The sequence below is a fragment of the Ostrinia nubilalis genome, chromosome 9 (assembly GCF_963855985.1).
Source record: "Ostrinia nubilalis chromosome 9, ilOstNubi1.1, whole genome shotgun sequence".
In the NCBI taxonomy this organism is placed as follows: Eukaryota; Metazoa; Arthropoda; class Insecta; order Lepidoptera; family Crambidae; genus Ostrinia; species Ostrinia nubilalis.
The window spans coordinates 831,234-844,715 of NC_087096.1; the positions used below are offsets into that span (position 1 = coordinate 831,234).

General features: G+C 39.5%; 1 protein-coding gene across 1 annotated transcript in view; it reads right to left on the reverse strand.

Annotated features, from left to right (window-relative positions):
* Positions 1 to 13,482, reverse strand: part of LOC135074351 (allatostatin-A receptor) — a 153,682-nt gene that overhangs the window by 50,853 nt on the left and 89,347 nt on the right. The window lies entirely within an intron of this gene.

Sequence of the window (13,482 nt, forward strand, 5' to 3'; positions counted from 1 at the left end):
CTCCGTCTCTTCTATTCAGCTGTGCATTTGAACAAAATAGACATTGAACATTATACTTTTTAAAGTATTTACTAAAATCATAAAATTATATGTGTTTAGTAACCCTACAATATAAACAATCTTCAACTTCGAGCTTTAATTATCTTTGTGACTTGGACAGTGATTAACTAAGTATAACCTCCTGGGGCCCGGGAATTATTTTTATCGTGAATTCATATGAAAACTATCCAAATAGTATTAATAATTGATATAATTATCATAAAAAATAAAATAAAAAATTTTATCTGGAAAACGGCAATTTTCTCAATGTCATATATTTACGACATCGGTTCCCAATGTCAACGACTTTTTTATTTCATGTACAGGATGTCCCGTAATAAATTGCACAAAAGTAATTCCTAGTTAAGTTTCTTGACTATCTACAACGAATTTAAATCGATTTTTGAAATATATTGAGATGCCAAAAATGTTTTTGCTATATTTTTAATTTTTTTTTCTGCCTGTACTTACTTTTTTCTATGCAGTGGATGCAACTATTGATATTTTTTAAGTACCTTTTCGTTAAAATGTAGCTAGATAGATTCTTTATCAAGTTTTATGACATTTTTGGGCAATAACATTGCATCTCTATTTTTTTTTAAATAGTATTTCAAAATTTTATTGCATTTCATTTGGATGACTCAAATTAAAAAATCTTCGTGATAAAAAAATGCATCACACCAATGTGTAATTAACATTAAATGATGTAGATAAGGTCAATAGCAATAAAAAAAAAATAAAAAACAATTTGATTAAGTGCCTTATGAAATTATTTTAATTTCATTTAAAAAAATCAAAGTGACTTGAGGTGTTGATAATACTTCTGGGCCGACTTTACCAGTAAAATCGATTTTTGAGTGTTCTAATATGTTATATTCGCATATATCTACCTAAACAAATAAGAAAATTATATCAGATTGTATGCTATTTAATAGAAAATGTATAATGTCATACAGGTATTACACTGGGCTCTGTCAGTTTACACTAGTAATTGGGACCTCATGTAATACCTGTATGACATTCAGATTTCACCATGGTTTTCGTAGTTTTCATACGTATTTCCACAATCAGTGATACTCAAGATAATAAAACAGTTCAAATCCCAAAACGAATAATAACAAAGGCTTATAGAAATCGTTTATATTTTAGTAAAAAATTCATTATTACTAACCACTTGTTCCCGGTCGCGGCGCCGTCGCTAGTTCAATTAAAGATAAAAAAATATAAATGTCACTTCACTAGCCAATCACAGCTAAGAATGATGGATAGATGCACCATCTAACCAACTAACGTAAAAGTTCTGGTAAATTTCAACAGATAGCGTTGATTTATATTTTTTTGTTTTATGTATTAAATATATGACGCCAGGCCCCAGGAGGTTAATACAGCAATATTTTTTGTGTAAAAATAAACCCAAGACACTTTACTAGTACCTACTCTGTTCATGACTTAAAATTTTATAATTAATAACATTTTTAGTAGGTAATAGTGCATGATTATTATACAAGATAACTTAGCTTCTTATTTTACACTAATTGTACCATCAACATTTTTAGTTTTCATCGCTGAATGTTGGCCTGTTCATGATCCTTGTGTTCTTGTTGTTCTTGTGTGTGTGACTTATTATTATTATTTTTGTTTGTGTGTGCCCTGCATTTATTACATAAGTTAATCATACTTACTCTTATTTACTGCTTTATAGTGAAATATTTTTGTTGCAACACCTGCGGAGAAGGATACTTCTTACTTTCATTTAACTTTTCTCTTATTTTTATTAACTTTATTAACAAATATATTTTCAAACATGTCCGAGTCAGACCTTAAAGCACAGTTGGAGCAACTTCAAGCCAAAAATGCAGTTTTGGAATCTCAACTACTCAAGGCACAAACAGAACCCAAACCAGGAACTAGTAACGAACAGGTTTGCAGAGTTTCAGTAAAACTCCCACCTTTCTGGATCGATAGACCGGCAATATGGTTCGCTCAAGCCGAAGCACAATTCCACCTGGCTGGCATAACTGCAGATTCAACAATGTTCTGCCATGTTATCGCCACCATTGACCAGCGGGTCATCGGCGAAATAGAAGACATTGTTATGAATCCGCCCGAAGAAAATAAATATGGAAAATTAAAGGAAGAACTAATTCGTCGATTGTCAACTTCCGAAGAGCAAAGGGTACGACGTCTGCTCAGCGAAGAAGAATTAGGTGACAGAAAACCGTCCACATTCCTTCGACATCTTAAATCGCTCGCCGGGTCCACACTGAAAGATGACAACCTCTTGAGACAACTTTGGCTCCGCCGACTGCCCAACCAAGTCCAGGCCATTTTGGCAGCGCAGGCCGATCTTTCCTTGGACAAACTGGCAGATCTAGCAGACAGGATCACAGAAGTTGCACCCGGACCTGCGAACGTGTTTTCCGTAAATAGCGCTCCACCTCTTCTCACCTCACTCGCCGAATGTGTCGAAAGCCTTACTAAGCAAGTCGCAGCCCTAACGGCGCAGCAAAGAAGTCGATCCCGTTCCACATCGGTCAACAGAAGACGTGACAGATCTCCATCAGCCAACGCATACAAAAATTGCTGGTACCACAGAACGTTTGGCCACAAAGCATTAAAGTGCACAGCTCCGTGCGAATGGACAGCGGAAAACCCAATGAGCAATCAGTAGCGGCGAATACTGATTGCTCCGCCATTGATTCTCATGGTCGCCGCTTATTCGTCACAGACAGGAGCACAAAACAACAATTCCTCATCGACACCGGGTCTGATTTGTGCTGCTACCCCTACCGATGGTTGCAAACCCGTAGAAAGCCTGACAACTGGAACCTCAGCGCAGCAAATGGTAGCAGTATAAAGACATACGGAACCATCAACCTAAAACTTGATTTTGGCTTACGTCGAGATTTCATCTGGCAGTTCGTAGTGGCTGACGTCAGCAATCCTATCATTGGGTCAGATTTTCTTGCACATTACCATCTTCTTCCGGATTGCACCAACAAAAAAATTGTAGATGGAAAAACTGGGCTTTCTAACTCAGCGGTCGTTGCACCACCTGACCAGCTCATTGGTGTCAAAGCTGTCACAGTTAACCCCAGCAACTCACCGTTCCATAAGATCCTCTCTGAATTCCCAAACATCACTAAACCTCCAGGATTACCGCGAGTAATAAAACACGAGACTGTGCACTTCATCAATACTACAGATGGACCACCCGTCTCCAGTCGACCTCGCCGGTTAGCGCCTCAAAAGCTCAAAGCAGCCCAGCAAGCATTCACGGATATGGTGCATGCGGGCACTGCTACACCATCTTGCAGCCCATGGTCCGCGCCGCTTCATCTAGCACCCAAAAAAGATGCCACTTGGCGACCATGTGGCGACTACCGCGCCCTGAACGCCCGCACCATACCCGATCGATATCCGGTCAGGCACATCGGTGATCTCGGCCACAACCTGAGAGGCGCCACAATATTCAGCACTATCGACCTCGTGAAAGCTTACCAGCAAATACCAGTCCATCCCCCAGATGTCTGCAAAACGGCCATCATCACCACATTCGGGCTGTTTGAATTCCCTTACATGAGCTTCGGTCTACGAAACGCTGGGCAAACCTTCCAACGATTCATCGACGAAGTCACGAGAGGGCTTGATTTCGTCTTCCCATACGTTGATGACATCTTAGTTTTCTCCCGAGATACCAGCCAGCACCAAGAACACCTCCGTAAGCTGTTTCAACGGTTGGAACAATATGGCGTTGTAATCAATTGCGAAAAGTGCACTTTAGGAGCAGATGAAGTCACATTTTTAGGCTACACTATCTCAGCCGAAGGCACTAAACCACCTACCCACCGAGTCGAAGCCATTAAAAGCTTTCCCGTACCCAAAACAGCTCAAGGGTTACGTAGGTTTTTGGGTATGATAAACTATTACCGTCGTTTTATACCCAAAGCCGCCGAATTTCAAGCTCCCTTGATCGACATCCTTGCCGGTAATCAACTCAAAGGGTCGAAACCAATTCCCTGGACCGAGGACTTGGAATTGGCGTTTCAAAAATGCAAAGAGAGTCTCACAGAAGCAACACTGCTAGCACATCCAAAGCCAGACGCACCACTCGGTCTGTTCACCGACGCTTCTAGCACTCACATCGGAGCAACCCTCCAACAACGAGTCAAGGATGAATGGCAACCTCTCGCATTTTTTAGCAAGAAATTGAACGCCCAACAAACCCAATGGCCGGCTTATTACCGGGAGCTCTTAGCCGTCTACGAAAGCGTACAGCATTTTCGCCACATACTGGAAGTACAACACGCTACTATTTTCACCGACCACAAACCGCTGCTGTACGCTTTCATACAACGCCGCGAAAAGCTTCCTCCTCCCCAGCTGAACCAATTATCTTTCATCGGCCAATTCACAACGGACATCCAGTATATTAAAGGTGAAGATAATATCGTTGCGGATGCCATGTCGCGAATCGAAGCTATATCACTGGAACAAGATTACCAAGCCCTAGCAAAGTCACAAAGAGAAGACCATGAACTCGCAGATCTCCGAAACAGTACAAGTAGTTTACAGCTCGTCGAAATCACCCTTCCAGGCTCCGACACTCCCGTAACCTGTGACGTGAGCACCGGCAAAACCCGTCCCTATCTTACACCTCCGTTCAGACGCGTAGCATTTGACAAGCTACACAACCTAAGCCATCCCGGCATAAGAGCTACAACCCGACTTTTGACTAGTCGTTACGTATGGCCTTCAATCAGGAAGGATTGCCATCAACGGGCACGCTCTTGTATAGCTTGTCAACGCAGCAAAATAACAAGGCATAATTCCGCTCCACTAGGGACTTTCGACCAACCATCCGGCCGCTTCGCACACGTCCACATCGACATCATTGGCCCGCTTCCGTCATGCAGAGAATACCGCTACTGTTTAACAGCAATCGACAGGGTTTCTCGGTGGCCTGAAGTCTGGCCTATGCATTCAATCACGGCCGAAGAAGTAGCCGAGACCTTTACCCAAGGTTGGATATCTCGTTTCGGCGTTCCTTCAGTTATTACAACAGATCAGGGGACACAATTTGAATCCGACCTGTTCCGTCGCCTAATGGAAAACTTCGCCACCAAACGCATTAGAACCACATCTTATCACCCCAGTGCTAATGGCATGATAGAGCGGGTCCATCGTCAATTAAAGGCGGCACTCATGTGCCACGACAGTACATGGGTTTTATCCCTGCCTTTCGTCCTGCTTGGTATGCGCACAGCTTTCAAAGAAGACCTCAAAGCTACAGCAGCGGAAATGCTGTACGGAGAAAATTTACGGTTGCCGGGAGAAATGCTTGTCCCAATTACTAGCATTAACGCATCCGAAAACTCAGATTTCATCACAAAATTGCGCAGGCAAATGGCTAATGCAAGACCAATCCCAGCTTCACGTCACAGCGTCCCTTCCACCTTTATATTCAAGGAGCTTAGCTCGGCATCTCATGTTTTTCTGCGTGACGATGCGGTCCGTCGTCCTCTTCAACCTCCATATAATGGCCCATACCCCATCTTAGAACGCTCTAGTGACGGAAAAACCATTTTGATAGACATAAAAGGCAGAAAAGCCACCGTCAGCATAGATCGGGTCAAGCCGGCTTTTGTCGATCACACAATTACAAACCATCAAGATCCTATTGACCCAAATTCGACGACATCAACCACCCCAATACTGTTTACGCCTACAGTTGAACAGCCACAGCTTTCACCATCCGCTGAAGAACCACAGTCTGCTATTGGCTCTGAAAATGCTACCAACATTAGAAAACAACCGTATACCACCCGCGCTGGTAGACATGTTAAATTTAAGGATCAAAACGAATACCTGTATTTTACTTAAATTATCCTTCTCCGTGGGGGGGTGGTGTGGCGTTCGGAAATTTCGTATTCCCGAACGCATCACAACTCTAATCTGTCAGTTGGAATTTGACAGATAGGCCTTGGCGCTTTTTTCGTCACTTCCTGCGGCTTCCAACCAACTCTCTTGGTCGTAACTTTTCTAAGAACTTGGATTGTAAATTTATGCTCACTGGTGCAGTGTATTTTGTGTAACACAAGTTGTAACAACATTGCCCGTGTATTATCGTTGTTTGGAGTGCAGTCACTTCGCAATGTCGTTGCGAATAAACAGACATTGTTAAATCTAACCGGAGTTTGATTCGGCTCGGGGAACGCCGTCATCAACCCCAAAAACTTTAACAAACGTCAAATTCTGTCAAACTCTATACAAAAAACACCGGTTATCGTTATAGTTATAGTAAGGTGGTGCAATTTATAAGTCAAAATATTTGGGATATCATTTATGAACCACCATGTTAATACTCATTGTAATAAAAACCTCATTTCCATGTTTTGGTACTTTCCTTCCAAAAATGGATCTCTCCTCTGATTTTTCTGAATACATTAAATAAAAACTATACGACCCGCTACTGCAGTATAATTAGTTTTCCCAGTATGTATTTGATCCGAGTAAATTCATATGAAAATAATATAATACCAAGTTTTCCCTGTTATGTTCATAAACATTATTCCGTAGTATTTGTTTAATCCGCATAAATTCAAATGATATACCTATAATTATATGTAATACCGGTTTCATAACATGCGGCGTTATATTTGACACTGTTTGCACAATTCGCAGTGCCAATATTGTATAAACCTATTGGAAATCAAATGTATGATGGAATAAATTCCCAGAATGTTTGCACATTTATTCATATTTCAAAGTGGCAAATCCGCGAAATACTCATATTTGATAGCTCTACCTAAATTTTGAATGAATTTTGTTATAGCATTTTGATATTTGATTTTGACCATACTCCATTTAATTTCCATGAATTACAAACAAGACACATTTGTGTATTTGTAAAAAGTGTCGCCTTTTAAAATCGACTTTTACTTCAGCTCGATCTAATTTATATAAGAGGTCTATTCAGGAAACCTGGAAGTATTCTAGCACTTATTTTCAATTTCATATCGAGCTCGCAGTATTGAATAGACTCGGAAGGAGCGCGGGTCCCCATAATTAAATGGACTTCTATTTAAATATGAATTCTATTAAAATTCAGCTGGAGACTTGACAAACTCGGAGTAAATTACGAGTAGGATGCAAATGATTCAGATATTTTCACATCTTTATGCAGTTTAATCGATCGTGAGTTGATTTATTCCACGTCACTTAGGCCCAGAACAGACGGTGAAACGCAACTGCAACGAAACTACACTGCTAATTACTTTTGAGCTGCATCTAAGTGTCTGCCATAGCGTCCGTTGAGAGACCACACATGATGCGACCAGTTTGAAACTTTCAGTTTCAGTTTCATTCATCAGAATCATCAGAAAGTTGCAATTTCGTTGCAGTTGCGTTTCACCGTCTGTTCTGGGCCTTAGGCATCATAATTATGTATATTGGTTTGTGTTCTTACCAGGAGCATTGGTTATTTCAGTAATATTACCGATAAAATGCCCCAATATTGTCACTTGAAGAAACTGAAAAAGCTACCGATAAATCTCTAAAACTTGGAAAATTTTCTCAGGAATTAATTATTCTCTAGACATGCCAGATCGAGTGTCAACAAATGTAATAATTAAGGCTGAGTTGCACCATCTTACTTTAACTTTGACAAACGTCAAAAATCTGTCAAACTCCATACAAAAATCACCGGTTATTGTTATTGCCACGGTTAAAATAAGGTGGTACAACTGAGCCTTATGCCCGTTTTCACCATCAATCCCTAATTTTTAAGTGACCCCTATGTAAACAAAATTCATAAATTATGTGTTATCATAGGGGTCATTTAAAAATTAGGGATTGATGGTGAAAACGGGCATTAGACTCATAAACAATCAACCGTTCCAACCCACTCCACATGTCACATTACTAAAACACTGTTCGTATTTGTAGGCCCTCTACGTAGAAATACAAATTATCTTATACAAATATTTCCATTTTGACGCGATCGACTATCAAACTGATATCAAAAACAACATGTTATTGTTATTATTAGATACCCAAATCAATTTGTTATTTAAAACGGTGTATCCAAATTTACACTGATGAAAAGTATACAATGAGTTTATTGGGGCTTAAACGAAATTGGTTTGATTTTCCAGTTCAATTATTTAGCGAAATTGGAGCTTATTAGGAAAATTCCACATTTAGATTCGAATAAACGTTACACGAGTCTATTTGTGTTTGATTCATTAACGTGCCACAAAGATACTTGGTCTCATTATACAGGCTGTTGGATAATTGGCAAAAACGTAAGCCGTGATTTCGTTACCTAGAAAATTTATGGTTATGTAATGCTGCTGTAAATACACTGTTTTTCTACTATTTATTAATATTCCTCTTTATACATGCGTGGGAGATCAGGTGCGATTGTGGTTAAATAACTGCCTTGTTATACATAAAAAAAAGTTTATTTTATGGGACAGGACGACGGATCACCTGATAGTAAGTGATTACCGCCGCCCACAGACACCCGCAGCCCCGGAGGAGTTACAAGTGCGTTACCAGCCTTTAAGGTATGAGTACACTCTCTTCTTGAAAGTTTGTGGGTCGTATAGGTCCGGAAATACCACAGGCGATAGTTCCACAGTTTCTTTGGTTCAGTTATAGATCGTTTGATCCACGAAGACGCGTCTCACCAATTCTGGGAAAGTGAGGGAAGCGCGGGGTGCGGGGAGTTTGATCCGAGCAATCCGAGCGTCATTATTGTAATGTGCGTGTGCACTCATGGATAATTTTAGCGTGTACCGATAACAGTCAAACATTAGCGGAAAAATGTTGGGGCGCGTCTTCGTGGATGAAACGATATATAGGTACCGAAATAAACATAATAATAAAGTGTCCCTATTCAGAGTCGAATCTCAGACCCTTGTAAACAAGGCAAATTCATAGACATAGAAATCATTTTGTATGAAGATAATTATGAGCTACAATGAAACGCTACTGAAATAGCTTCATGCAAACATCAATCGTAGATCAATATTGGACGATGAATCAACCATCAATCAAGCCATAATTGATGGAATTTGCATGACGTTTGCATGGGCGGCTAATGACTACCTTGTTCCCATTTTGTATGGTTTAAAGAAAATATTGACGTCTTCTTCATCGAATAGTTAAAGATTCTACGAACAAAAGGGCCGATTTTAAAATATGCAGTTACATTTTTCCTGATCCAAGGAAGGGTCAAGCGCATAATCTATCTAGATGAAACACACCGAAATGGTGGTTTTCAAATATGCATAGCTTTCTGGTGAAACGTTATTGTCAATGTTAGCTTTATTCTACAGAAAAATATTTTTTATATAATTATCTTGAATGGGTTGGCTGTTAATAGAAAAATCTCATTCGAATAGTTCAGACGCGATGATGATGAAGTGAATTATCCCAGAAAACCTTTATTCACGCAAAAACTTGAAGGAATTCGGTTACAAGAATTCAGGGACAATTACGTAGGATGACCACTCCACTTCTCCCAAAGCAGCGGGGTTTGTACCCTACTCATTAAGGCTGGGTTGCACCATCTTACTTTAACTTTGACAAACGTCATAAATTTGTCAAACTCCATACAAAAAGCACCGGTTAACGTTATAGTTACGGTCAAAGTTAGGTGGTGCAACTCAGCCTAAGCATGTCACCGTTAAGCACAGAAGAGAATAGTTCAAGATCGTCTCACTGAAGTACTTAAACCAATTGTGTAAAACTACACTGGCGAGCAAAAGTATGGAATCAATTGAAGGCGTGCTTGTTGGTGACCTGCCGTCAGTTTCGAGCCTGTGGCAGGCTTTTTTGGAGTCAAATTCGATTGTTTATATCTTAGACAAACTGTCCACTCGCTAACAGCTATCCCACGAACATTTCTGAGTTCTTGCTGGACGTCGATACCAGTCAAATGACGATATAGTAGAGAGGTTGACATGAAAAAACGGTTATCCCTCTGCGATGTGCAAGTGATTCCATACTTTTGCTCGCGAGTGTATTTCGTATCCTTTGCAAAGACGTCCAAATAACTTCACAACTTGTATCTAAGTCGAGCACTTGTTGAAAACTTCACTTTACAAAGATGTTACAAAATAAACTATATGCGCTTTATATTGAGCTTATTTTAAAAACTTTAAGTTGATATTTCAGTTTACACAACACAGCTCAAAAAATACTTTTACAAGTGTATTTTTATCACAAATCACTTGAAATGTACACAACAATAAAACTTTTTGTAGATATTTCAATTCTTGTTAGGTTTGTGTTATCTCTGATACAGTATGTTAGTCATAAAATATTTGTATACGCAGTAATTGAAAGTTTATGTTAAAAGCACCAAACATCAATTGAATTATTTCAAATTTGAGTAAGATATTTTGACGCTTAAGTTTAAGACTTCAATATTTATTGAAATGATCAAACATTCACGACTGTTTGTGGGTACATTTTGTGTTAAGCTGTCATACGTACTTTTTCATTTCAATTTTTAATAACGTCTTTTGTACACTTTAATCATCCATAGAGGCATAATGTTATGTTTTGACAAAGCACTAATTTCATAGCCCAGCAGCAATTCAAGATTTGCTACTTATTTACAAAGCTCCTAGTTTCGAATTGTATTCTAGTTTCAGAACTAGTCTTGAAGTAGGTTAGTCCTGCTCTTGTAGAATACTATAATTCTGAATACAATGTAATAAATAATGACAGTCGTAACAATGTTTCATAAATTCAGGCTGCATTTCTGCCAAGAAGCAATCTGTAGTCTGTAGTTTTGTTGTAAAAAATAAATCCTCGCTAACCTGAAGTATGATTTCGTGGAAGAGAGCACTTTATGGCGCCAATAATTTTTTTGCCCTAGAGCAGATCGCTACCTTATTTCATACAACCTAGCCATATGGGTTTTCCATTGCTTTTGGTTTTTGCAAGCGAGATCTTTTTGCGAAAGAATGCCGATTTGTATTACATTAATACATTTGGGTGAGTTTTAACATTTTAAGAGGGCAAGTCTTGTATATTGATTTTCTTGTGATCAATTTATGGCAAATGGGACTGAGTTTCTTCTGCAACTTTTTTTAAGACCAGCTGATATGTTTTCTAATTTGTTGGAAAAGTAAGCTGTATTTGGAACGTGTAATAAGAACTTAATTAATAAAGAACTTAATTCCAAAAAATGTAATGATAGAAAAATAACAACCTTTAGAGGTTAAAAATACCGCTTTCCTACACACATTCGTCTCCTCTCACACTTGCTATCTCTAGTAGAAGAGCAACTTTTATCTCTACCCAAGTGCTCGATGTAGCCAAACTCCAAACTGTTTTAGTATTATCTAATAACAACGTCAGAGACAGCTGCTGCCCTTCAGCTCCAGATAAAACGCCAAATAACTTTAAACTTCGGAGCAAGTTGAGTACTTGTTCAGTAAGACGGAGTACCGTTGACAGATGGCAACTTAAAATGCTCGCGTTGAATTTGACTTTGAAGCTTACCGAGTATATACCGAGTTATAAAGTTGACAACGTTCTTCTTAAATTGTCAATTTGATTGACGCTTATGTTTCAGTTTTAAAGGTCTAGCACTTAACTCATGGTATGAGAGCAGCACGAGAGAAGTGATTTTGATATAATGAGGGTTTTCGCGAATGAAAAATCCGCCAGATGGCAATACGTAGACGCGAGGTCCAAATGCTGCATGATTGGTTATTTTTGACATGACATTGACAGATATGTCAAAATCCACCAATTACGCAGCAGTCAGACCCCACATCCACGTCCCGCCATCTAGCGGATCTTTCATTCGCGAAAACCCTCATTATGATGTAACAAAGCATATAGGGGAAAGTAGTACGAGTTGATCCCCTGGGGTAAGATGATCTTTCGCGATTGTGCTGAAACCACTAACGTCATTTAGTTTCTTTCACTGGTAAAACATAGCTCTAGACACATCCCCGCCTAGGGCATGCATTATTCGTTCGATATTGGTATTCGAATATTTCGAATACTAAAATTTATGGTATTCGAATACTTCGAATAAAACGATTTTTTCGAATACTGCTATTTTCAATATAATGTAAATTAAAAGAAACACTTTTTTGTCTATAATCATTTTAATAAGGATCAATTTGCTTAATACAATCATCTAACTTCAATAACTACTTGAAAAAAAAACGCTGCTATCAAAGGTATTCGAAAAAGTACTGTTCAAACGAATGAAGCCCCACATCGGTGATCTGATACCTGAACACCAATTTGGTTTCCGGGAAAGACACTCCACAACTGAACAGGTCCACAGAACCATAAACATCATCTCAGAAGCACTAGAAAAGAAACGATACTGTCAGCTGCGTTCTTGGACATAAGTCAAGCCTTCGACAAGGTCTGGCATAAATAAAGGGCTCTTATACAAACTGAAACAGAACCTCCCATGTCCGTTCTACGAAATACTTAGGTCGTATTTGAAAGACAGATGCTTTGAAGTCAGATCTGGAGACTCTTGTTCTGCCCTATGCAATATAACGTCCGGTATACCCCAGGTTAGTGTCTTGGGGCCCGTGCTATACCTATTGTTTACCGCAGACCTGCCAACAACTGCAAATACGTTCACATGAACCTTTGCTGACGACAATTTAACAATGGCAACACACGACGATCCAGTCACGGCCTCACTCTATCTCCAGGAAAGCCTGACGGAAATGGAGAAATGGTACCATTCATGGCGTATTAAAGCGAACGGAGAAAAATCTGTACATGTTTATGTAACCTTCACTCTCAGAAGAAACTCCTGCCCACTGGTTAAACTTAATGGAGAAAGCATTAAGAGGTAGCAAAATGATGGTCTACAAAACTATCCTTAAACCTATCTGGACCTACGGGATACAGTTGTGGGGAACAGCTGCCAACTCCAATCTCGACATAATCGAGCGTTTCCAGACAAAAGCCATACGTTTGATTAACCAAATCCCGTGGTATATCAGCAAAATGCTCATCTATCAGGACTTGCCATTGCCCACAGTCAGAGAGGAAATAAAGAGCTACAAGCAAGGATAAACTTTCAAATTATCCAAACTCATCAGTCCAACAACTCATGACATTTGAAGGCTTCCTATTCGGCAGACTGCAAAGAGCTAGTGTCAGGAGTCTCCTTAGTAGATTCCAGGACAGTTGAGAAACCATGACCACTGAGGGCAACTGAGTCACTGGACTCCTGCTGATTTACTACGAACAAAAAATCTCATTACAGCAGGAGATAACTACACCATAACACTAGCACCATCGGAAACCATATGCCTAGCACTTTAACCTTTTTCGCGAATATTGGTTGGCTGGCACTTGAAGGGATATCTGCGATTGCGCGTACTTGTCCATTCATCTAACCTTACCGCTAACTTCTTGCCTGCAGTTTTAATTGTT